The sequence below is a fragment of the Athalia rosae genome, chromosome 3, assembly GCF_917208135.1.
Source record: "Athalia rosae chromosome 3, iyAthRosa1.1, whole genome shotgun sequence".
Classification (NCBI taxonomy): Eukaryota; Metazoa; Arthropoda; class Insecta; order Hymenoptera; family Athaliidae; genus Athalia; species Athalia rosae.
This window is the reverse complement of record NC_064028.1, coordinates 5,391,997-5,416,808: the sequence shown is the minus strand read 5'-3', so window position 1 is coordinate 5,416,808 and position 24,812 is coordinate 5,391,997. Positions and strand designations below refer to the sequence as shown.

Here is a 24,812-nt window from a genome sequence, read left to right as displayed (position 1 = left end):
GTGAACACGTTACTTTATTGCAAGAATGCGGCGTTATTTTACCGGAAATAACATGTAGGTTGTAAGAAATTTTGGAATAAAAAAAAAAAAAAAAAAACTCGAATCAACCCTCAACGAGAAAACTTGAAATATCCAGCTTTTCGAAGCTGAAATCGAATTAATGTGAAGTGAAACACGCTCGAATATCGAGTTTTAAGTTCAATTATTTTCACCGTCATACCATTACATGGGTGAAACGTGCAGATATATCACATTATATCGGTTGAAAATAAACGATTTGTGTGATAACATTTTTTTTTTTTCTCTTCAACTGAAACATATATGTAAAATGTGAAATTATAAGGAACATTGTGAAAATTTTAAATCGCATACTTCCCTGTCGATTTACCACCCTTTAAAGAGCTTCGACCGCTCCTAGTACCCGAGTTAAAGGGAATATATCCAAAGCTACCGCTGCCGCTGTATACGTTTCCGCGTTGTATGCCCACATCGTACTCGGTTCGGTAGAAATTTATCTACCTGTAATCATTAAAAAAATATTCGATCAGCATCTCAGTTGGGCATTGTTTTAAAGCGACAACCGATTGAATGAATTCCAGCACATTCTACTACACCTAAGCCGGCGAATTGCACTTCCGGTTTTCCATATATCGTTGACAAAAGGAATTCACCGGTACAAAATCACGTCATTCCTAAAACGTGATTTCAAACGATCGTCACGTTTCGTTCGAATTGAACCAAAGAAATAACTGCAATAACGGCAAGATGTAGAGTTTGAGGATATAGTTTTCGAAATTTTTTTTTTTTTTTTTTCTTCCGATTCTCTTACTCGAATCGCTCGTTACGAAGATCGACAAAACATTTGTGCATCGTTATTCGCCGGTGTTAATGAATTATCTCATTACTCAAGACAGTGAAAACGAATATTATCATCGAAGCTGCGAATTCACGTCGTCCATGAGGAATTCACCTGGAAGTTCAATTAAACAACCTGACCTATGGTGTGTGATTCGGATGTGAAAGAGTGAAGTTTCTTACCACTTTACCTTTGTTTAATTTCGTGCACATTCGTCAAAGTACTCGCATTACTATTGCCGCGGAATACATTTCAAGCTTCGAAATAACGTTGCCCCTCATAAGTGAAATAACTCATCAGGATATTCGAAGGGATAACGTCTTCGTTTTTCTCTGGAATGAAAAGGATCTATCTGAAGGGTCTGTGCGCGTAGTCGCCACCCTGGAGTTTTGTTTCATCGCAGGTAGGCTGACATTTATTTTATCTCAACGATTTTTTCATTTTCATACATTCATTTTCATACTCGTACGAATTGAAATATTTTCGTTAATTATTGGGTTCAGGGCACGGGAATATTATGTTCGTCATCACCATCACCATCATCATCATCATCATCATCGTCGTCGTTACTATTACCGGTGTTGTTATTATTTTTATTTTCATCGTACACTCGCATACAAATTTCTGGGCGGCTGATGAGCTGCAGCTGCTACTGCACTTGCGAATCGAAGGAAATTATAACCATAAATATGACACACTCTGTATTCGTGTGTAATTGAGTTCTGTGTATAAATGTATACATGTACACCACAAATATTATATATATATACGGAACTAATTACTTTAGGTAGAGCCCCATCAACCGCAGGATCAGAGGTATACCGTTGGAAAGCTGGATCAACTTCGAGTATCGCTTTTCTTTCATTTTTCAACGGTACAATATATATATGTGTGGAAAAAAAAATTTACGTGTAAAAGTGACGAAAATTAAACGCTCATTATTTACGGATGTCTTTTCCCTTTTTCTCATTCTTTCAAAGACTGCGAAAAACCACAATCGGTTATACAACTGCTTCTTCGTATCGTCAAAAATACAACGCAGAGTTGGATATAAATGCAGAGAAGATAGCCAGGCTCCGGAGATCGTCTTTCTTCAGGTCTCACGGACGATCGAACCGAACTCGAATCGCGTATTCTTCCACCAGGTTCACGCCGCAAGAAATATAAGGAACTGGATTCAAGAATCCAACGAATATCTTATTTTTTATAAGCGCGTCATAAATTATTTATCACCGTGTCCTCGCCCCACGTATATCTACCTCCTCGAGATCTGCACGCTCTGGTTATAGAAATTGATGGAAACAGACTTGTAGAAAAAATCATAGAAAATTTCGGACCAGTACAGGAATCTAGTTCACACGTTTGACGAGAAATAAAAAAGAATATCGTCGAAATCGCGTATAGACCTCACAGGTAAACTGTCCGTCACCTCATGTGCATTCCGTAGCATTATTATACAGCTACCGTGTGGTCGAGAATTGTGTTTCGCGAGTGAATCCAAAACCGGTCACAGAAACAATCGCGGTATAAGAGGTGAGTCAGGTAAACGTGTACGTGTACGTTTGTCACAACGTGCTACGTACGAACGTAAAGGAGTAAAAAGAAGGTCGATGTATTTCTAATACTTCTGCCGTACACGTTGTACCGCAGGCGCAAAAGATGATGCTACCATCGCACGTAGGTACATCACCATCGGAGCTGGGCTCCTGACGAATCCTATTCATCCCGCGGCTCTCTTTTTCCCTCAAAGTCATGAAAACTGGTTGGGATATAGGTAATTATAGCGCACGTGAAAAATGACGTTCGATGATCTTTACGTTTTTGAGCGATCGATCACGGCGACGCCGGGTTTTTCTCTCTTACTTACTGTTAGTTAGTTAGCGATACATCGCAACAGCGGATAGAATTCCGAAGGTGGTGCAGCTGCCGTTGCCGCGCCGGAGATGAAGCATTTTCTCTACGTGGTATATAATTCGTTCGCGTACGAGCAATTTGAATGCAAATGTATATATGTATATATCTGGCAGTCGGTAAGCGATGCAGCGATCATCGTCTAATGATGTGAAATAATTGCGATCTGACGTGGGGGTTCAGAGTCGTTGCGATGTATATTTTTATCGGACGATCGGACGAGGGGTAAGACTGCCACGGTGCTGATTGTTCGATTTTTTCGAATGTTTTTTCCTCGCCCCGGTCGTGCGGAACACAGCCGATCTTTCGGCGGGTCGGACACCGCGTCTAGTTTTCCTCGGGAAAACCTCTTCCGAGGTGAATTCCGCGACGAATTTAGCGGGGAAATCGATAGCCATCGGGCTATTTTCTCATGCCGCACTCGTATATCGTGCATCAAACCATCGCATCGAAGGTATAGAGGCTACGAGATATAAATTCATATAATGACTTTATAATAGACCCGCTGCACCTCGAAGTTTTACGCTCCGCATATTACACACATATACCTATACGTATCTTCGTATTATAAAATACGCGGAAATTCGCGGACGCCGCAACCCGCACCTCGCTATTATTAAATCCGCGACTATGAGCCGTAAGGAATCGACGACTCTGTAGATACGTCGCTACGAAAATCTAACTACGGATGAAATGTGTAAGAAATTGAAGTGAAAACAGCCGAGTGTACCAATGCCGCGTACCTCCGCGTCTACACCCACGATGCCCCGATGCACTTTTTTATTTGCATATATATATATATATAACCGATTGTGGGATGTACGTAAATATACTTACCCGGCATTGTTTGCTACTAGCCTGCGGTACTCGACAATTATTATTACTCACTACTATCCGTAAGAATTCAAGAAATATTCAATCGATTCTACTCGCGTTATTATTGCGTTGGAATTTTTCATCCCATGTCCAGGGTCCTGTCCTCTCAGTCCGTACGTACGTACGTGCGCATATGTATGATATATTCAATATACGTACAACCGAGCGAGAAAAAATTCCTCGTTACATACACTTATTACGTATACGTATACGGAGATAAAGAGATCCGGTCACACGTACATCGGATGTATCCAAGTGTGAGCGCGTCTATTTTGGAGCACCTATATGTAAATACGTTTTTAGACATACGTATATATACATACATACGTACGTACATACGCTCAGCACATATTACAGTACATAACGCCGCGAGTCCGTTCATCCGTGCGAAGGATGCCTCGTGCCTCCATATACTCTTCTTAAATATACGCGGTACGTACCACGATAGCAAAAAATGAATCTCGAAGGATATCCGTATGAATGTGGTAACGTTACAGACGCGCGCTTACTTGTGTGTGTTTGAAGCTTGTAACGTGTGTGATGAATCGTGGACTGCTGCACGGGCACAAGGACGTGGGCGTTTTCTATCTAGGAGGGCATACCGCGCGACTCGCGCTGTCGCTGGCCTATTCCTCCTACGCGAGACTTGCATGGAAAGTCTTTACGTACGTACGTACGTCTATAGTGACCATTGAAAATATATATATATATTTTTTTTTTTTTACAAATTATGACCGCTTTCTAACTGCAGACTCCGATGATGCACTTGAACACGTATATGTGTAATAAAAAAATGATACGAACGGATGAGAACGAAAAAAAAAAAAAAGGATTCGAGTGGAAGAATGTCTCGTAGATTTTGCGAATTTGAGCGTTGTGAGCTAATAACGTCGCCTTCTTCGAATATTTCGCATAGGTTATTCGAAAGTAACGGGAGTTTCGAACAACGACGCGGAAGATTTTCTTTTTCCTTGGGTAAAACTTCTCCGAAATTTCCGATCGCCGATCGTTCGACGTGGTAGGATTTCGTGGTCTATGAGTGAATGAGAGTTTACCGACGGACGAATCGAACTTTTTCGATCATCTTTGGAATGGCAATTATTCTTCCATTCGTCATACACGTGTAGCGATCGGGAGACGAGATCCTCCGACGCGTCGCAGCTGACGCTATTGTACGCGATCGGCGTTGTCGCTACTCGCACGAAATGTAATAGCGAATTCTCAACGAAATTCGATCGGCGGTACGCCCGATCGAAGATTTGCTTCGATCTCGTCGATTTTACGATAAACCGTAAAAAATAATACCGCAATCTCCGCTCGGACGATCCACCGACCGAAACAATTCGCTGCACAAGTACCGTACATCGATTCGCGCGATTCCATCGGACTTTCAAAAAACGCCCAACTATACTCACGTTATACATACGAACGCGCGTAATACGCGATGTGTAACGCGATCGTCGAACGGAAGCCCGTTAAGAACTTGTAAAAACTACATCGGTATAATTGCACGAGAAATGAGCAGACGACGAATAATAACATACCACCTAACAATAAGATGGAAAAAATATCGGCAATTTTTGAGCGGGCGATTCTTCCGTCGGAGAAATATATTAAGTGTTCGGCGGGCCGCCCGTGTATACGGCCGTTCGGTGGTGCAGAGAACTCGGGTTAGGGGGTTTAGAGAGAGGTGCAGGTTCGTCCAAAGTCCGAAAAGGCTCGGGTTCCCAGAAGCATTTTTCATTTCGCAATACCTCCACCAACCCCCCGCTCGTTTACCTGTAGCTAACGCGCCTATGTGCCGCATGTACCCACACAGCGTGTTCTCTATATACGTGTACACGGCGTGTTCTCTTATACCTGTAGGTATACAGAGAGGAAGGAGGCCTCCTCTTCGCGCTAAGGTTTTTGTATTTTTATTTTTTTTTTTCTTCCACCTTTTATTTTTCTCTTACGGTCTAAAAACCAACCGGCGAATCGCGTTCGAGGTTTGGCGTAAGTCGGGCCAATCGTGAAACGCGAAAAATACTCGAACAGTCATCCGGTGGGTCTTCGGAGGTGGAGAGGTGGCCGATGTATAGAGGTATATAGTATACGTGTACATACGTACGTATACCCGATCGTACATATACATATACCCGTACGGAAAGTTAGTTGGTTCGTTGGTTGGTTGGTTCGTTCGCTCGCGGCTGTCGGCGAAATGATTTATTTATTTACGTGGCTCCGCGGAGTTAATGACATTTTTAGAGGCTTATAGAAAGACCGGCCGGTCTTGAAATTTCATTTCTATTCATCGGGGAAACCGGCACATGCGGCAAGGTCCCCCCTCCCCCGATCCTACATGCCTCCGCGGTACGTCGTTCGCAATAACGAAAAATTTCTAACGGGGATGACCTGCGTTAGCGTAAGATATCGCACGTGTACCTCCGTCTCGGCGACGCAGAGACCGTAAAAGATACCGAGATCCGGAAATGGATTTCCTTAACTCACCACCCGCAAACTTAAACTTTCTTCAATTATTATCGTTTCCCGAAATTCCAATTACGCTGGTATGCGAACACGCACCTCTACGTGTTACCGTACGGTATGGTACTTATGTATCGGTACGTCGTCAGAGATTCGATCCATGCCAAAGGAACCTTCAAAGCACGATTTTGTTTAGATCTAATCTACTCCTCTTTGCTCAGCCTGGCTTTGGGTGATACGGATTGTGTACACTCGGTCGTTGTATCTTGCAACTTATCTTGTTGTTTGTTGCATTTTCAACCTTAATATTCGTCGGGTTTGAAGCGTACGGAAAAAATTCCATTAAACGCGGGAAACGATATTCGCCCGCTGCTATTGCGATTCGCCGTCCGATGTTTGAGAGAAAAAAAAAAAAAAAATATACTACGTTTCACGGGATATCGTTCGTCTGAAAACTCTGACAAAACCTATTCCATCCTCCCTCCCTGATTTTTTGCACGGATAATCTTCTTTCTCTCTCTCTCTCTCTCTTATTTCTATACCATTCGAAGAGTCCCGTACACACCGTCTAACTTCGAGTAAAGTTTAAATGCTGCACGCGATGCAACGTGGTTGAGAATATCGTAACACGCGTAAAGGTACACCGTATACGTACGGTGTACATATATACTATCTATGCACGTCTGTATAGGACATACCTTACCTTATACCGAAGTCTCGGAATCTTTAAAGCCTTCGCAAACGATTCTCAGCTGCGACTTAACGTACCAACACGTGTTCGCACTTTAGATTTCTTTTTACCATAAGGCTAAATGGCCGTCGTACCGTCCCGCCGTAAGCCCAACTCTTCGCGTGTATAACCGAAAGACGGCCGGCCGTTCGCCCGACGGAACGAACGGAGGTACATTTTTCAGCAACGATTTCGAAAATCGCCCATCCGATAAAATAAACCAGCTCTCTTGCTACGCGCGTCTCTTACCGATTCTCCTCCCTATTTTATTGGTGTACGATAATTCAGAAAACAAAAAAAAAAAGAACAAATTTTCCGCGATCGTTCGAAAATTCGTTCGCAACGTATTAGACGGTGCGTTAGCGAGCACCACTGCGTCCTTTTCGATTTCCAGCGGTTAGATAGCGTTTGAAATGGGTAAGGTTAGTTTTTAGAATGAGAGAAATATGCGTAAAAAGAGAAGCAAAGTGACACGGGGGGGGCGGAAGGGTGGTCCGTCAATCATTCGAGGGATGTAGGCATCCGAAGTGCGTACGAGCCGATGGAGAGAGAAGAAAATAATTTCTCCCCTTTAGGCCGGCGGTGGGAAGAGCAGGAAAGAGCACACCGTAGGGGGAGGGGGATAGGGTGCCGGACGGCTAGCGACGTGGGGAACGGAGAAAAACAGGGGGGAAAATGGAAGAGGGGAGAGGGGAGAGGGGAGAAGGGAGAAGGGCGTTCGGCAAGGGCGCAAGGGTAGCTGTAGCCCAAACACCCGTTCTCCCACAACGAAAGGACCGACCGACCGACAGAGCGAGCGAGCGACCGACCAACCCCACCCGAATACACCCTCGCTACAACAATGCGGATGGTTGACCTAGGCCCGCAGTCCTTGCAGCGGAGGTTCGCGAGTGACGTATGTAACTGTACTCGGTGTGCGTACACAGAGCTAGGTATTATATACCGATGTACACGCCGATGCACTTTTAACTCATACACATATACGTGAACGCGGGACAATATCCCCACACTCGCAGGGGGGTTGCGACGATGGCATGCGGCACGGTATGTAACGAATGGAGTTTCCTCCGCGTGCCGATTTCCACGATATTTCTTTCAGCTGTTGTGTACAAATGTGCGACGAGTGGTGGAAAAATTTTACAACGCGTATTCCGCAAAATCTGTGAAAATTTTTCCTCTTCTTCGTCGCAGTCGCGCGTAGCCGGATTTCCGCACACGGGGTGTCTCGCAGCGCGACGAATTCGGCGAGTGATTTTCGCATCCAGAGTTCGGGGTTGCGAGATTCGCGGCGATGCGCGGGTTTTCTTCTCGACGCACGGCGTAACAACGCGACGAACGAATCGAGGAGAGGATGTGATCGAAGGAGGAAAAGAAAAATAAACCGACGGAATACACGCCGCTGCGGAATTTCGCGATAAAATGAAACTGAAATGTACGTAGAAATAAAAAGTATCTGCCGTCCGACGCGAAGGGCGAGAAAACGTTGAATAAGAGAGAAAGGGACACGAGACAGAAAGAGAGAGAGAGAGAAGAGGAGATAAATTTCTTCTTGTTTTTTTTTTTTTTTTTTTTTTTTTACACCGCACCCCGAGGCGTGCGCCTTGCCCCTCCGCGCGAGAAAGGAAGGAGGAACATTTTTATTTCATTTTTTTTTTTTTTCATATTTCGTTATTTCTTTTCTTTATTTTCGGAGTAATATCTGTACAGGTCTGCAGGAGTCCCCGAAGACCCTTAAAACCGACGACGAGGGGCACTTATCTGACATACGTACGTACGTACACCTACGCATCGAAACGTGCGTGCGTGTGACGCGTTTCGAAAAAGCGGACGACGATTATTCGAGATTTGTCGAGTGTGTTGTATCATTTAATTGTACGAGGATATCGTTCGCGTCATACCTCATACGAGATTCGTCTACCCCTCCCTGCGTACGCGACTTTTCCCCATTCTTCATTCCTTCCTTCCATCCATTTTTCTAATCTTCTCTCAATTTCTCGCAACTTATACAGTTGCCGATCATTTTCAATGATTTTGTTATGAAATTTTTCTTCAAACGAACGAATATTGTTACGTGTACCGTGCGCAGAAGTACGATGGTGTACGTTGTACTCGTATAGGCGTGGACGGACGCGTGTGCAGTTATATCAACGAATAATTGCCGGGCGTATAATATTCCCGTTAAGAGTACGCCGGGCTATTGTTTTGCCGTATTATATATACATGTATATATTATATATTTTATAAAGCGGCATCAGCACCGCGATACTACGTGGCTGGGGGTACTTTACTTTATACTCTCGAAAGGCCGGCACCCGATACTTCAATGCCAAGATAAACAGCCGGAGACCGATACATATATATGTATATATATACTTCGAGGCTCGGTCAAAGGAATTCTTCTTATATACCTTGTCATTAATCTCGATATACCCTCGGATAAAATATTAACGGATAAGCCTTCCTCCGTCATTACATTCGATCGCCTTACTCGAGAATCACTCGTCATAAGCTCGTGACTCGGACCAGATATATACATAATACGTCACGGTGCAAGTGTCGCGGGCAAATCCAACGAAAAAAAACAAGAAACAAAAAAAACAAAAAAAAAGGAAAAACTACTTCACCCTTCGGTGTCATCGGTGCACGGGTGGCAATTTTCATCGGAATTATTCTCGCTTAATCGTACGGCGACCGGGCGATGGACTCTATCGATTGGAATCGCGGTGATTTTTTTTTTTTTTTTTTCAACCGCAAGATACATCCAACCCCCGAACGAATCCTTCGAACGCACAGAAACTCTCGCGACTCGTCGCCGCATTATCGGTGGTAAAATTTTCAGTCACGAATCTTCGCGTTCGACCGCGGTCCGGTCACGAGTCCCCATGAATCACGTCGTCTCTTTTTCCCGTTCCCTCCTCTTGGCCGCGTCTTTCTTATTCTTTATCTCATCCCGGTTTCGTAACCGTCGGGTTGACCTGGCGTCGCGTTACGCGTTCCAGCTATTTCTGGATGAATGAAGAAAAAATTTTTTCTTCATCGGGTTTTGGAGAAAGATTGTTTCCAAAAATAGGGAAAACGAAGAAAAGTCAGCGGCTGGATTACCGCGATCTACGTCGCGTCACCGCCGCGCGCCCTGGAACCGAGGTATTCGTACAGCTAACCGGTGGAAACGTCTTCCGGAAAATATTCGGCGACATGAGAGTCCCGATGACGTATACGCATACGTATAGACGTGGCGAATTAAAGGCGCGAATACGCGGTCAACGGACACGTTGACTATAACGTCCGCCGTTTCACGTCTGTGAGCTACCTCGCGCTCCGGCTTCGCCACTTTATTGAAGTCTCGTGTGTCTCGTGCGGCTCGTGTCTCCGAGCTGTCTACAGGTGGATGGACTGGTATATCCCTGCAATGGTCTTCGCCGTATGTAATACGTAACATCGTGTACCTGTAGTTTATATATATATATCTCAGGTCGAGTTCCATCGACGAATCGATATTGTCGATGTATTCCAACTTCCGATGCGACTTATTCGCCGGTCCGATTCGCGATTAGCCTCGACGAGGAGATCGATGCCGATGATAATGGGATAATTTTCCGAAGTGACAAAGACCGAGATTCGACCTATACGTTCGATTCGAGGGACACCGAGCGAAAGCCCCTTTGTCCCAGATCGGTACGCTGCGGGGTACGCGCTGCGAGGAAGAGATACACGAGTAGTATTTGGGGCCTCGGTGCAGCATAGGTGGTGGAGTGCGAGAGGTGCGACTGGCTAGAGGAAGGGTCTCGCAGCCCTCGCGTAGGCACGAGAAACGACGTCGGTCGAGGGCATCCGGGGGAGCTGCGGGATGATGTTTCCCTCGCCTCGTCTCGCATTTTGGGTACGCTCGTCAATTCCGAAAAGTGGGGAGTCCGAGAGGAGAGAGAGAGAGAGAGAGACCCCGCTACGAGACTCGATTTTCAGCTCTCTTAGCTCTCTCTTCTTTATTCTCTCGTACGTATACTATACCCGCAGCGCGAGGGGCCGCGTCTTGTAAACCGAATCCTAACGAAGCGGCTGCAGCAACCAGCTACGGAGGAGAATTATCCCCATCTCTTTCTCCACTCGGCCATCTCACGTTTCCTTCCCCTTCTGCTCTTCTCTATCTTTCTCTCTTTTTTCTTTATTATTTTTCTTTTACTTTTTCGGTCTCTCTCTCTCCCTCTCTCTCTCTCTCTCCTCCTCCTCCTCCTCCTCCTCCTCTCTATCTCTATCTACTTCTCTCCCTAGATTGTGTGCGCCGCGCGTTCCCGCAGTGGAGCTCATCGCCGATGACACACGTTATCATAATTTCATACCAATTACGCGACCCAACGAAAATTCCAAAAATGAGAAAAAAGAAAAAAAAAGAAATGAGATACCTTTCTTCACGTCGATACGAAATTTACCGGACGTCGGTGAATTTCTCGCCAATTTTTATTATCCAAAATTCGTAATCAACAAAAAATTCACCTCGAGCGATTTTAACATCTCGCCGACGATTTCGAAATTTTTTCATTTTTTGTTAAAAATTATTATCGGTTTTTGGTTTTCTTATCCTTGACATTGCAATCCCTGCATACGGGTAGGAGTATGTAAGCCATCGAGGATATATAATTAGAAGAGAAAAAAAAAAAAAAAAAAGCCAACCTCTTGAAATATTATAATTTGAAAAAGGTATATTATTTTCGATGCTCATTATATTACATATTTTCACCGTTTAAAGACCTACATTATATTTGTTATACGATTATAATGGATACATTTTTTCTTTGTGCGATCGTTTGTATCGGTTGCGATCGTGTCCCACGGCGTACGTAGGTACGTAGTTACATCGTTCGCGCGAACGAATCATTGCAACGAAAGCGAGCGGTGTAAGATCTGAGGGATGCTGTAGGAATTGAAGCGGCGACACCGTACAGTCACCATACGGTTAACGGAGAGCGACGCGGTACTACTGAAGTATCATACCTATGACATGAGCCGCGGACAAGTGAATATAAATTGTTAAATTGATCAAATTTATCCCCCTTTATCGTCCCCACCGCACACCCCTAACTACGAAATATCCCAACGAGTTGCTTCGAACCGCGTGAGCGCTCGCACGATAAGTTATAACGTTGTTAAAATTGAACGAAAATATCCACCGTTTGATTCGTGGCCAGAAATGAAAAGCGCGTGTTACGCGCCGAGGATACCCCCGTTCGTTCGTTCGTTCGTTCGTCTACTCGATTCTTTATTCCGACGTCGTCCAACGTACGATTTATCGTCACGTCCGATTAGCGCGCGACGATCATCATCCCTCGTTCGCGTTGGTTCGGGTAAGAAATATAAATTCCAGCGAGAATCTACCGGTTATAATTGAAGGGAAAAAAGTATTAATGAAAAAAAACAAGGCCATCCCCGTTGTCCGAATCGATGGAAATCGGTAAAGGGGCGTAGTGAGAATCACTGTCAAAAATCCCTCGCCCCTTTGGCGCGCGCGGCGGGAGGAAAGGGACCGGGAACTCAAGAGATAGCGGGAACGAACGGTGAGCCGGCCGGCCGGCCGGCCGAACCGCCGCTGCCGCTGGTTCTGCAGCAACCACGGCCACGTTACACTATTTCCATTCTCGTATTTGTTACGCCTATATAACTTCCTGCGGTTTGTACCCTACGGTTCGCCAGTAACGAATAACGATGTAACCTGGCCCCCCCCCCCCCCCCCCCCCCCTCCCCCTCCACCGACTTCACCTGATACCGTCAAGTATGCGAGGCGAATTGCATTTTTCGCGCGTTTGCGCCCCTCCTCTACCCCCGATTTTTACTTCGTCCTTATTCCTTTCCCCTTTTTTTTAATTTTCTTTCATTTTTTTATTTCAACTTCGCTTTTTAACATCCTTCGCGAGCTCACGCCCCGCGCTGCGACGTCCTTCGAATGTGACGAATTTTCTTCCTTTTTCTTTTTTTCTTTTTTTCGAATATCCGCAAGGACCGATTGCCTCTGTGATATTTTCTCTATAACTCTCATTCTTCGTTACTCGAGATGTATTTCCTCCGATCCGCGTTCGACGAGACGCGTCGTTTGCGTTATTTCAAGGCTGGCCGAGCTAGGGTTTACCATATTCGCTGTTATCCGCAGTGAACCTTTTCTCGCACACCTCGTACGAGGGACAGAATGTTTATCTCGACGTGACTCGAGACCTCCGACTCTGACAGCGTTTCGGACGACTTCTGACCACGTTTTCTTCCCGGAGGTTCAGAAAAAGGAAATAAATAATTCACGCGAAATACCCTTGAAAACGTTCGCACGTTCGTTGTACGGCGAAAAATTTTACATTCCACACGTAGTTGTACGGTAGATTCGAAATTCGTATCAGATAACGGATCTTCCGTCCGGTTTTCTCGAAGATCGTATCATACCTATCGATGCGCGAACAGAAATCTAAACGGAAAAAAGAAATTAACTCTTTCGTAACTCAGGGGGGGGAAGGGGAGGTTGTATCTCGAGGGCCGAAAGGATAATATCCTCGTCGTCCTTCCTTCAAACTTGCTCGATCCTCTGTACTTACGACGCGGGTACTACATTATACGCATATACCTATATGCAAAAGAGGAAAGCTCGGCAGAGGCCGAAGTTCGAAAGACGTAGGAGAAATAATATAAAAGAGGATAGCAATTCTACCCATAATCCCCGGAACCATCGCGGTGCTGATTCTGCTTCACATATACATATGTACATATACTGTTACTTTTAATCCCACGTAACAACAACACCCGTGCGTACGTGATACAGACGCACGTGTGCTTTGTATATGTATAACACAGGCGATAGGCGAGCGGAAATAACGCTTGAAGAACTAATCGCAATTTCGTCGATCGGATTACGTAACTGGCGACGGCGTCAAAAATCGACGAAATTATCCAACAAATTAATCTCGAACAGTTTCAATTATTCCTTCCAAACAACCCCCACGTATCTACGACGATCCACAGAATTCAAGAATTTTGCGATCGGGATCCAAAATCTACAGATAGAAGAGCGAGGCTGCAGATCGGCTGTGATCACAGATGACGTGGGATATGTACCAGCGTAGCGCGCGAGATTTTTGGAACGCGGTACAGGGTGTGCTGCGTTACGCGGGATTTTCCGAGGGTCGAAACGCAGGACAGAAATTGCGTAGGTGTATCAGAGGGATCGGGGGGAGACGCGGGAGAGGAGAGAGAAAAGGAAGATCCTTGCCCCGTCAACGTGGTCGCTAGGCAACTGGCGCCCCTGCGGTGGATCCGCGTTCGCACACACTCGCGCTTCTGTCACGGTGGTCGTGACGTGCACGTACGAGTTCCGTTCCGTCGATGATACCGAGAGGGGCGTCGACGTATGCGTCGGACGACGTTGTGTCGGTCTACCGTATTTCACGTTCGAAAAAAAGTAGAACGCAAAATGCGAACCGGGCTAGAAAAATGAGCGCCGATCGTTCCGCGCGTTTGCGACGCCGATTATTTCACGGCGGGGAAAAAAAAAAACACACACGTCCTCGTCGTCGAGCGTTGCGAATAGCGAAAACGTGCGAATTTCGGAAAATTCGTCACGCGAATCGGAAGGTATGTCGTCATCTAGGTGCACGGAGGTATCAGCCGTGTGCCGTACGTACCTTCCGGCGTATCCGGGGTTGAGGAGAAATCTTTCAAACGTTCGCCTCCAAGTTCAAAGTCATCGGGGTCGTACGTGATGTTGTCGGTTCCTGTGACCCCGCGCGATTACGTCACCCAGCCAAAACACCGTTCACAGCTTTTTTCTTCACCAAGCAAAAGCAAAAGCAACAATAATACGATTATCGCGTTACCCGCGTCTACATGTATACGCGTGGAAGTCGGTAAGCGAGTTACGCACATCGTAGCGACTAGATGCACGCGTGTTGTAAGCGTCGAATATGCGATCCGGTGCGTAGGTAGGTAGGTAGGATATACGCCTGCACTTCGTGTACAATCTTCAAAAAAATTTACGTACCGCAACAACTTCGTTTCGTTTTCGTATATATATACACGCGTGTTCTTGCCCGGAGAGGAGACTTCCAATCACGAAACACAATCGCTCACGTACACCTCGTTCGAATCCACGTGCGTATTACACCGCTCTACAAAAGTGTATACGCACCGGGCACACTTTTACGTACGAATTCCGTGTGTATTATTCACACGGAGGGAGAGAGGGAGAGAGAGAGAGAGGGACACGTGTGCAGCACGGGCGGAATCACGCGACGCGGATCTTAACCGCGCGGCAAATATAACGCGTGTACGCGCGTACCGCACGGTCCTTACCAGAGGAGAGAGATACAAGCGAATCTCACCTATTTCTTTGTTGTTGTTTTTATTTTTTTTTTCTTTTTCGTTTTCGACGCGCTCGCGCGATCGCGAATATAATCGATGACGAACGCCCGTATGTATATATCACAGGCGTTATTGGAGCGATCTATTCGGCTGTTGCGGTACGAGATGCAGCAGTTTCTAGGGTAATATAATTGGCATAGCACGCGTCGACTTCTCGGAGTTGAAATTTCGGGCGAACAACAGGTGCGAACATTATGCACGTCACGCCTAGCCTGCTGTTGCAGCAGCCACGGAAGAATTAACGGGACGGATGGCGTCGCGACGCTTCGTCTCAGATCCGGTTTTATATATAGCTATAATATTACACAGCGCGCACCGTATCAGGGAGGGGCGGGGAGGGCGAAGGAGGGTTAATTACATCTGTACGCTATTTTCTATTTTAAAATCCGATAAAGTAGGGTACGCGTAAAAACGACGATATATATAATAAAAGAGTGAAAAAGGCTAATACGGCGAAGTATACAAAACTTCCAACTATAACTCAACCGGCAGCGCGATGGACGACGAAAACGGGCTATTCCTATATAGAAAATTTTTTTTCTCTATTCACGTGAATCTTGGATAGAATCTAAGGAGACTATCGGGATATCGAATTTCTCCCGTCAGCCACGTATACCACGTATACGATGACGCTCTACGGAGTACGAAAATTTGTACAGCTTCTACTAGTAGGCAGATATTATACGTTTAAAAATTTTCTAGCGTACCGTGAAAAATGTTTGGCTTATAGTGTCGCGGACGTTCTTGTTCGTCGCACGCAATTTTTTCGCAAATTTTGTTTCTCTCCTCCTTCGTTCACCTCGTCCTCCGCGCGACGGTCGAAAAGACACGCGCGGTGTTCTCGTTTCGTTCCAAGATTTTATCCCGCCTCGCCTCAAAGTGGAAGAAAGAGAAATAAAAAGAGTGTTTCTCGCAATGTCGCTTTTACGTACGTACAATACGCACGATACGCGCGACTACGTTACGCACGCACACCACCGGGGGTATTTCACGTAGGAAAGGAATACATGTATATACGGTACGTATAGGTGCGTAAGGTACGCGGGAAGAATAATCCCGAAGAATCCTCCGCAGTCTCCGCTCGTACACGGAGGTGGGACAAGATAAGAAGGGGCGCTAAGTGTAAAACATATTCACCATAAAACTTGTGCGTATATACTCGTGTAACGCGTACACGCGTATTCGATACGTACGCGTATATACGCACGGTATCTATACTATCTCGTTGTTCGCCTCCGGAAGCCAACAACAACTCCCGGTTGTCTCATTAAAATATATAAATAATATCCCCTCCCTCTAATTTATTGGATTTAAGTTTAATACATTTATTTTATTATATTTTTATTTCCTCCGTTTCTTTTTTTCTTTCCTTTTTTTTTCCTTTTTTTTTTGATCGTTCGAATTTATTAGACCGGTTCAAAAAAAATCCTCGATTCACGTACGGTGGTCGGTGAAAAAAATATCTATACATTTCGCCGATGATTTTTGGCCTCGGCACATTTTTTTTTCTTCTCTCATCATCTAGCGCGGGTAATCAATGATCGAATCCCCGCGTCGAATATCGACCTCAAACTTTTACACCCCCCCCCGCCGCAGAGATTTTCCGAAAATTTCATTATTCCGAAGTTTCAGCTTGTCAATTTTGACGATGGTAGAGAGAGAAGAGGAAGTAAAAATGGGATACCATCTATCAAGTTGCTAAACAATACAATTTCTACACGAGGCGCATATTACCTGGTATTTGCGTTCGCCTCTCTCCGGGGATCTTCCCCCTTGAACTCGAATCGGGGTCCCCAGGGCTTCTACGTAGGTAGAGGTGTGCGGCAGGGTTAAGGCGAACGAGGTGTGGGCGGATGAATAAATACGTAGATTTGAGGCGGTGGTTGCGCGATATTAGCGGATGGTTGGAACTCCGTCCTATACCGCCGCGCGGTTATACGTATAGTATGGGAAACGATAGGTACGGTAAGAGGAAAAGTGGTTACAGACACGTATAAAAAGAGAGACGTAGAATTATTATTGATAGCGGTTGAAGGGGAGGGGGGGAAGAAGAAAACTTACTCGCCTTCTCTGCACCGTAGAAGTAATCACGGTAAAGAGTACAGATGCGTACCGTGCATCTCCCACCCGCAACTGCTGCACTTCGACCGTATAGGTGTAATACGTGTGCGGCGAGCTTCTTCGCTCTCACACAACTTTGGAAACGGGAATATATATGTGTATACTTGCGCGTAGCTACGGGATGTCATCCCGTAGGGCGAAACGGTCTATCCCCTTCAACGAAGAGGAGAACCGTCCTCGTGAATACCCTCTGTATATAGATATATTCGTTGGTTCGCTTGACGCAGCGACGCTTTTTTCCGTCGTAGTATTTTCTTCCTCGTTACTACTACTACATTGCGACATTCTGAAAGCAGCAAAAATTATGTGAAATTTTTTTTTTCTCTTCCAACTCGAACAACAAATCCAACGCGTGTGTGATACTTGTCCTTTGCTGTAAGAAGAGAATAAAAAAAAAGGATAAACAATTTTAGAAAAATTTTAATACAAATCGAATATCGCGGTTGTTACGTATAATTATTTTGACACGATCGCGAGTTGTATGACCAACGCATATATGCGACCGATGAAAAATTCAAAAAATCATAACGAGAGAATATTTGATGAATACATTTATTTAAATCGAATTAGGAATGACGTATGATACCGAATGCTCGAAAGAAGGAGTGAATAAAACGTCGAGAGAAGCGAGATGAGAAGAAGGGGGAGGGGGCGAAAAAAAGGAGAAAAGAGAACGTTATTAGAGTACAGACACATACCTCTCTATGTGATACACGTACGTACGTGCATGCATAAATACGTGTATACGTAGGCTGGATTATTGATAGTGGCGTGGGATGGGTCAGACGTCTCCGCGGGCGTCGGACGTCAGTTTGAGCCAGGTCAGTGCGATCCGATGTATAAATATATATATACACGAATTATACGTAACCCGATAATCGCTACGACGATAACAACGGTATAACAATGCCCCGTATTATCTGACCCAATCGGTCGACGAAACTTTTGTCTCAGCAAAATTTCGTTCAATTTTGCCCCCAACAGAAGATCTTAATACGTCCTAGCTGAACACAATTCGTGAGGTGGACCTCGCGAAGATCCCTCCGAGCGTGACGATCGATCGATTTTTTATCAATTACCTTTTTTTTTTTTTCATCCCTTTCTCGACTTCTTCCGTTTTTCGCTTCCCCGCGTCGTCGTCGTCATTCCCTTCCTCTCGAGCCGCCAGGTTTCCCAGTCGTCGAGTTCTCCCGCCGCACCGCCGCCGCCGCCGCCGCCGCCGTCCGGGTGCCGCTTATAACTTTCTTACGTAAGGCAAAGGCGCGATGCTCATACTCACGTATATCCATACGTATGTATATATCCGAGGTGGTAAGAGCCGGAGGAAAAGCTTACGCTCGTTCTAGTCGCTGGAGCTGTTCGCTTGCCACTCCTTAGTTAGTCCCTCCTTATTTTTCCCCACCTTACTCTCCGCTTACTCCCTCCCGTTACTCGCTCGACCCTCTCTCCTCTCATTTCTCTTACGCTGGATACGTACGATGTACGTACTTCCACTTACACACACACACACACGCGCGCACACACGAAAGTACGAACGTATAACGTACATCGTATCCTACAGCTACGTAGCGTACATACGGGGAAGTACCGCGCGTTCCTCTAACGCACGGTAGGAGTGACTTTGCCTCCGCGCGGCCCTCCCGCAGCGATACGAAATGCCAAAAGCTTTACTACACGTGCATACGGCGGAGCGGCCACGGTTACACGGTTACGCGTGTGTCTGAGATTCGAAGGACTATATAATGGGCTTTAAACTTTACGGACCACTCTCGGCTTATGTATAATCTATAGACGAATAATATCGAGCGAGAATCGCGCGGAGGGAAGACGACGAGGAGGAGGACGACGACGACGACGACGACGAGGACGAGGACGACTGCTAGGAGTGAGAGAGGGAAGCTACGTAGAGAACGCGCCCTGGTACGAGGAGATACGGAGGATAAAGAGTAGAGGAAAAAGAGATCTTTCTGGATCTGGCTAGGGGTTCTCTCTAGCCGGCTGAGTCGGGCGTGCCGACCGAAGGACGACCACTTGTCAACTGTCTTACACCGTGTGTACACGCGGTACAATATACGTACACTGGATATACATATACGCATCCGCGTGTACGATACTCCGTAGAAACTTACTACCACCGGCCCCGATCCTCGTTAGAAATTGATCTTCAACTACCATCGTTTTGCGTCAGAGGACACCGTTTTCATTTCTTTACCGATGCGTGCGTAATACGCGGGAGATATTATACGAGCCTCCTTTCGATTCGCGAGGTACGGAAGAGAGAGAGAGAGAGAGGGAGAAGAAAAAATTACATTCACCCCGACACCAAAATTTTCGACGTATCGAGTATCGAGAAAAATAAAAAAATATACGTACATATATATGGATTTTTTTGTTCAACTCCTCAAAGATGATTTGCAACTGCGCTTTGTGCAAATTAATCATTATGCATAGCTTGTACGGTGTATTTATAGACGAGACATTTACCGAGGATTTTTTCCGATTTATAAAAGAAGTAAATTTATATACTTCTCAATAATTGATACCGAAAAGGTTACGGGTTACGCGTTGTATATGTAATAACCATTATCTTATTTACCATATCTATTTCAAAACCGCTGGCGAATTTATATGTATATGTATACGTAAGTACGTATATCCTACCTACCGGATTAAAGGATCGATTTCGCACCGCGTGCACTTCACTTACGAATCGTACAACTGTGTAAGGACGTTTGACGTACGCAAAAGTTCGATGTGTGCGCAATATCAACCGTATCTTTATGTACTGGCTGCCGTTGCCGGGGTGCGTAGCATATACAATATATCTATATATATCTATGTATCGGACATTCAGCTGCACGGTATTACAGAGAGGTGATACGCGTGGTGTATATATATATACAATATGAGTTTGCGATTTAAAATTCATACAAGTCCGCGAAAACAGTTAACTCCTCCGTAATTATACATATATATATACGATAATACCGCTCTCTTATAACACAAGTTTGCACCGAAGTCGCGTATTACGTGGGGGTATGCGTGTAATAATACCGCGCGTTTATTCCGTTGCACACTGCGAGCACTGACCAGTGGGCGCCACGCGCTGACTTATATGCAAAAAACCGATCGTGCGTTCGTATGTATATGTATGTATAATACACTGTTAGCTTATAAAATTATCCACGTTATTATACGTGAATCGTTTTAAAACATCGACCAAATACGAGATGAGGGAAGTCGTCAGACTGCACTTGAAATAATGGAAATCCTTTACCGAAGGGGTGGAAACTTGAGTCCTAGAATCTAGAATTTTAGCGACTCGATTTTTCGACAGCCCGCGAGCCGATGTCTTCACCGTCCCGGCGTGGCGACGTAACGTAACCGAGGGCAGGTAACCGAGACCCCGATGTCGAGAGCTTTTTTCCTAGACGCAGATGCTTACAGGTCGTACGAATGAGTTACAGGAGTGGGGCCGGGCCGAGCCGGACCGGCGAACGCGCGACGAGCGGGGGGGGTTGCGATCATCGGACGGGTGAAAAGGTATCGAGACAATTGACGAGTTTTTCATACAGCGGACAAGTGAGCCAGACATACCTATATACGTACTTATGGTACGTACGTTGTACCTACGGTTGGTGCACACGCGTGCCCCGCATAATTTATTCCTCATTACACGAGCGTGTATATATAAATGTATGAATATACCGCATATATGCCTACTCGTTGTACGGGATGGACGGCGAGTGCGGAGAAGAGGAGGAGGTTTGCCCGATGTACAGCGAAAAAAAATTAATCGAATGAGGAAATATTTTGCTCTTATCGGGAGAGAAATTCAAAAGATGGGTAAATTTTTTGGATTTGACGATCTAACGCGCGGTTGGAAAAAATGAACGAATGACGAGAGGAATATTGAGAAAGGATGAAGGAGGAGAAGGAAAAGTTATTCGACGCGAGAGTTACGTGGTCGGATCGTTGGTAGAAGGTGGGAAAAAATGTACAACAAAAATCCGAGGAAAGCGAGAAGAGAAATGGAAAATGAAACCTGCTGCAGAAGTGAGGATTAACGGGAAAGTCAAATAGGTATACGCGGTAAAACCCGCACTGCGAAAACAGGAAAGGCTCGCGTATATAACTATATACACCATTGTAATATTATGAATAAATAAATTATGCATTTAACATTTACATTATTCCGGTACGTGTTCTCCTCATACGTGGTGTATATACATACGTACAAAAACGCGAGTATAATTAATTAGGTGTATATAAGCTGCTGCACCCGTTTTAATACATATCCTTTCCTTAGATGTTGATGTTCAATCGAGTGTCGAAACGCTTCAGTGAAAACTCGAAGAACAAGTTATGAGTTTTATTCGTTCGCAGGGTGGCCGAAAAAATCCCTTTGAGATTTCTATCGATTTTTGGACTGAAAATTGGAGAATTCCAAAGAGCCTTAGATGTGTCTTGATTTTGGCATCAAAATTTATGAAGTTTTTATGAATTTTGGTTTCAGGAATCCGAATCTGTGAGCCAAATTGATCTATTCGTGAAATTGATCAAGTCATCGCCAATTTTTCACTTTTTTAAGCACAAAAATTGAGATATCTCCATGGGAAAAATTCGTAGCTCATTTTGGTGAACGGATTTGTGTTCTTGAGGTCAAAATACATTAGAATATTGTCATACAATCGATTTTAAAAATACTCCATTTTTGGCCCAAAAATCGAAAAAATCCAAAGGGGTACCCCTTGGAATTTTGTCGATTTTGGGTCAAAAAAAAATATTTTTATTTATATGCTAGTCTGATGTATTTTGACCCCAGGAATCCGAATCTGGAAGCCAAAATGATCTATCTATATAATTGATCGAGTTATCGCCAATTTTTCGCTTTTTGGAGCATAAAAATGGAGATATCTCGAAGGGAAAAAATCGTAGCTCAATTTGGACAACGGATTCGTATTTCTGGGGTCGAAATACATAAGAAAAGTGCCATACGATCAATTTTAAAAAATAAAAATTTTTGACCAAAATTTGAAAAAATCGTAAGGGGTACCCCTTGGAAAAATCTCAAATTTTGGCCAAAAATTTTTATTTTTAAAAATTGATCGTATGGCACTTTTCTTATGTATTTTGACCTCAGAAACACGAATCCGTTGTCCAAATTGAGCTACGATTTTTTCCCTTCGAGATATCCTCAAATTTATGCCAAAAAATGCGAAAAAATGAGGATAACTCGGTCATTTTTGAAGATAGATCAATTATTCTTCCAGATTCGAATTCCTGAGCTCAAATTACAATAAGATAGACCAAAAAATGAATTTTTTATTTTTGACCCCAAGAAGCTGAAAATTGGCGATAACTCGATCAATTGTAGAGATAGATCAATTTTTCTTTCAGATTCGGATTCCTGAGTTCAAAATACGTAAGAAAAGTGCCCTGCGATCGATTTTCAAAATACTTCATTTTGGGCCTAAAAATCGAAAAAATCCAAAGAAATCCTTGAAAAATTTTCAACTTTGGGTCAAAAAATCAACTTATTTTGCATTCGGTTTTGTATGGTATTCTTTTGTATCTTGACCTCAGAAACACGAATCCCTAATCGAGTTCCAAGTGAAACCTATCGAGATATCTCATTTTTTCCGTTTCAAAAGAAGAATCACTTGTTGACTTGTTGAATTCGATAGTCAGATCAATTCAATAAGCAGATTTGGGAAATTCTCACGTTATGTGAATGAAAAGGTGTAATTTCGCTGTCAACAAATGAAGTCAAACCAAAGACACTATGCAATGTAGCGTGAGCCATAGGTATTTCATAAAATCATCTCCGCAGGATCAAGAAGACAATCATTCAAGTCTGTAGATGATTAAAAGTCCATCATACACACTGGTACAGCGAATCGATTATCATCGAAACAATAGTTATATAGTGTGTGCTGTGTTATGAAGGAATGAAAATTAATTGATAAATCGTTATTCCAGGGCAGAGGTTTTGTCTAATCAGCCGGAAGACCCTTTCTAGAATATCAATATCACGGCGCCGAAGAAACCGGCCGTCTCCTGGTTTTTTTTTTTTTTTTATTTTTTAATTTGCTTCCTCAGATCCCGAACCCATAAAACGGAGCGCCATGGCGTGCAGCCGCACCAACCAGAAGCAGTAACCACAATTAAAACTCTTCCCGATTAATTAGGGCACCCGAGTAATTGCTAATTAGTTGACGTAATACCGGTAATGAGGCATTCCCGGTTATATCTTGAATTATCTCCGCATGCTTTTCTAGAGGTTCCAGATTTCACTATATACCCAATGCCACTGCTGCACGTATACATAACACCGCATACTGTACATATTACATCATGCATTACCTACCCTCCCGATAACAACCCTCGTTTGCAAACCCGCAGGCTGCAATATTTTGTACGCTCGCATCATTTCAGCTGCGTATTAGCTAAAACTCATGCATAGACATGAGAGTATGAGGATATAGCTTTTGAAAAAACTTTATACATTTTTTTCATCTCCCACACGCGTTTTCTGATTAGTACGAATGAAATTCAGGCTTGACGCAAGGAGGAGGATTCTTTTGCATTAAAAACCGATAAAAAGAAATACAAAACGAAAAATAGAATACCATCGGCGGAGAGTTTGTTTTTTCTCTTTTTTCTGCAAAGCATATGAATATGTAAAGTTTATGTGCAGTATATGGTAGATTATAATACGCCTAGAGATGTTTTACATCGGTAAAAATTTCGAATGATGCCAGCTCGATGCGTATAGCTGTGGAGGCATCGGTGCGGCGGCCATCTTTGTTGGATAGTCAATATTACGGATATTCAGAGTGCAGTTGACCGTATCATATACGTATATATGCATATAGGTAGTACATTCGTGTATTCACATTCACATATTCACATGGGTAGGTACGTATACCCACCAATATCTGATACTCTCGTCATTTTTAGCGCACGATCAGATTCACTGAAACAATCATTGGTTCCCTACGCGATGACAAGTTGCAAGAGTAATGAATACGCACCCCTTATACTTTTCTTTAATTTTCAAGAAAAATGTAGGGAAAATAAAAAACGAAAAACATAAAGAAACAACGGACAGGGAAAATGTGACGAATTATAGAGCTCGCGGTAATAATATTTCGATGGTAAAGTTGTTGGAAATTATCTGATCTGGGGTAAACTTCGCTTACTCTTTATACGGGGTGACACGTACACCTGTATATATACGTAACACCCGTGTGTACGAAGTTAATATATATTAACTCAGGTATATATATATATATAACCCGCGTCCGTCGTTCGTGTTTCGTAGACGAGGGATCTGATAAGGTTACACCGACTACCCTCCGACCTCGACGACTCTGAAATAAAGGAAGATACAGGCCGTCAAAAAGGTGCTACTTCCGGAATGATGTTCGTTTCGCTTCTATAAATGCTAATCGAGTGTTA

The 24,812-nt window shown here is 44.2% G+C and overlaps 1 protein-coding gene across 3 annotated transcripts in view; it reads left to right on the top strand.

Moving 5' to 3' along the window:
* Positions 1 to 24,812, top strand: part of LOC105683186 — a 73,382-nt gene continuing 48,570 nt past the window's right edge. For all 3 annotated transcript variants that reach the window (XM_048652533.1, XM_048652532.1, XM_048652531.1), the window contains exon 1: positions 1 to 1,259. The gene's annotated coding sequence lies outside the window, so the exon portion shown is untranslated. The remainder of the gene's footprint in view (positions 1,260 to 24,812) is intronic.